This window comes from Stomoxys calcitrans, chromosome 1, assembly GCF_963082655.1.
Source record: "Stomoxys calcitrans chromosome 1, idStoCalc2.1, whole genome shotgun sequence".
In the NCBI taxonomy this organism is placed as follows: Eukaryota; Metazoa; Arthropoda; class Insecta; order Diptera; family Muscidae; genus Stomoxys; species Stomoxys calcitrans.
The window spans coordinates 9431085-9433965 of NC_081552.1; positions in this window are offsets into that span (position 1 = coordinate 9431085).

A 2881-nucleotide genomic window follows, 5' to 3' on the forward strand; every position below is an offset into this window, starting at 1 on the left:
TTGCTTTTTTGTTTTGTTTGGCTGGCTAGTGTTAAAAACGAAAACTCATCTCTCATTTATATGATGCTGCTGGCAACAACCATTGCTGCTCGGCAACAACAACCACTGGAATTGTTTATTTGTTAAGTGAGTACATATTTATAAACAATTGATTGCTGGAGTTCTGAAACAAAATCAAAACAACAACACAGCTATGTACTGGACATTCCTACCTTCATTCTGTCCATTAAATTGGTGATATCGTTCTTTGGTGGTTTTATTGTGTGTTGGGAAGAGGAAATTTACTTTTGTTTGACAAAAATTATGCTGGTTGTGTGTTTTTGGTGGATAGTTTGTTGGGTTATTAAGATTCATAATATAAGGGTCAATATGAATGTATTAGACTGTGCAGAATTTGGTTGCAGTAGGAGTATAGTTAGAAACTTCTGAGGAATCGATTTATAAGAATTAATATGAACCATATGGCCAAATTATTTAAAATTAAGGTTATGCACCTATCTGGGCTTTATATGGCGTGGATGTTGTAGGGATATTCGTTCTTAGTTTTTCAAATTTAAGTAAAATAAGACAAAACTTGAGGCCTTTGGATGAAAACTGAGTCTTCTGGGAACTAAAATAGTGAAATCATCGTTTAATATGGTAGCTATAACTACATTCAACCAAATTTATTATTAAAAATAGCAGAAATGTTTGCTAAAACAGCAGTTTTTGTCTCCTGAAAATGGGAAAGCAGACATTACTACTGTTTATGCAATCATAGGGCTGCTGTATTAATAGGTATTTCGGTCAGCTGAATCAGCAGCGCATTTATTGTCCAATCTAAGTGGTTTGGTCGAAATAAATTTAGGTTTTGATTTACCTTCCATATATATGGTCGTCAGATTTTGGTTAATTTGCAGTAATGTTGGCATTTGTCAACTGCAGTTATTGCTTTTGAACATATTTGCTTTGCTTGAAATTTGGTACGGGTTGTTTATTATCTCTTCTGAAAACATCCGTCGAGGTCCATCAAAATTGGTTCAGAATAAGATATAGCTCCCACTTTGCATTTATAGGGTAGGTGTAGGGTATTGTAAAGTCGGCACCGCCCGACTTTCGCCTCTACTTACTGGTTTGTTATTGCTCTACTAATGTGTACATGACTGGCATGGCCTTTTGTATCTAAATTTGGAGAAAAATGATTATGGAAAGTATACATTCAGTAGTGATTATAAACATCAACTGAGACACAGATTTACATTTGTATTTTGTATACTAATCTAGGCATTCCGCTTGAAACTCCTCGAAATATTGATCTGCGACCTCATAAAGTATATATATTTTGGATAGTCTCGACATTCTCAGTCGATCTAGCCATATCCGTCCGTCCGTCTGTCGAAATCAAGGTAGCGGTCCAACGCGTAGAGCTAGTCATAAATCTTTGTAGGTCATTGGGATTGCATATAGGTAGAGATGGATTTCCACCGGGTAAATACTCAATGCTTAGGTACTTATTAGGTAAATACCCAATAAATACCTTTTTTGGGTATTGGGTATTTTTTTGGGTATTTACAATTTTCAACACTGTAATTCTGAATAAAGTTTCATCCAAATCGGATGAAAAATGCTCCTTTTTTGGGCTCAATACTCTATATCGAAAGATCTGTCTATATGACAGCTATATCCAAAAATGGTCCGATCTGGACGATATTCAACAAAAAGGTTTAGATTGGTATTACTACTCGCTGTGGCAAATTTCATCGAAATGGTATGAAAAATGCTCCTTTTATAGACCCATTACACAATATCGGGTAATCGGTCTTTATATGGCAACTATATTCAAATATGGTCCGATCTGGACCACATTTGACAGGAATTGGTAGGGGTCTACCAGAACACACTGTGCCAAATTTCATCAAATTGGGGTAATACATGGATCATTTATGACCTCAATACCCTACATCGGGAGATCAGTCGGTTGGTCTATACGGCAGCTATATCCAAATATAGTCCGATCTGAACAGAACCTCACAGAAATGGGAAGGGGTCTACCGGAACTCACTGTGCCTAACTTCATCGAAATCGGATGAAAAATTACCAATTTATTGCCTCAAGACTGTAAGCCTGAAGATCGGTCTATAAAGCGGCTATATATAACTAAAATCCGATTTTATGAGATTAGAAGGTCAGGTTTACATACAAAGAATACGAAATCATTAAAAATTGTTTGGAAAATGTTTTTATACCCAAGATGTCTGCCGCTTGAAATTTTGCACAGATACTTAATATTAATGTAGGTCGTTGGGGAGTACAAATGGGCCTTATCGGTTCAAATTTAGATATGGCTCCCATATTAACCGATCTCCCGATTTGAATTTTTAAAACCCTGGAAGCCGCAATTTTTGTCCGATCTGGCTGAAATTTTGGATGAAGTGTTCTAATATGACATTCAACGCCTGTGCTTAGTACGGATCAAATCGGTCTATAACCGATTTGTTTGAAACTTTGCGCATATTAATCTGTTATGACTCCCAACAAATGTGCCAAGTACGGTTCGAATCGGACTTTAACCTGATATAGCTCCCATATAAACCGACCATTCTATTTGACTTCTTGAGCCCTCAATTTTTGTCCGATTTGGCTGAAATTTTCCATGTGGTGTTCCGTTATGACTTCCAAACCACTGCGCCAATTAAGGTTCAAATGTGTCTTTAACCTGATATAGCTCCCATATAAACTAATCTCCCGATTTTTATCCGATTTGGCATGTAATAATCTGTTATGACTTCCAACAACTGTGACAAGTACGGTCCAAATTGGTCTTTTACCTTTGTTCGGTTCCTAGAAGCTTTAATTTTTGTTGGCTTGACAGAAGTTTGGTATGTGGAATAAAATTATCCCC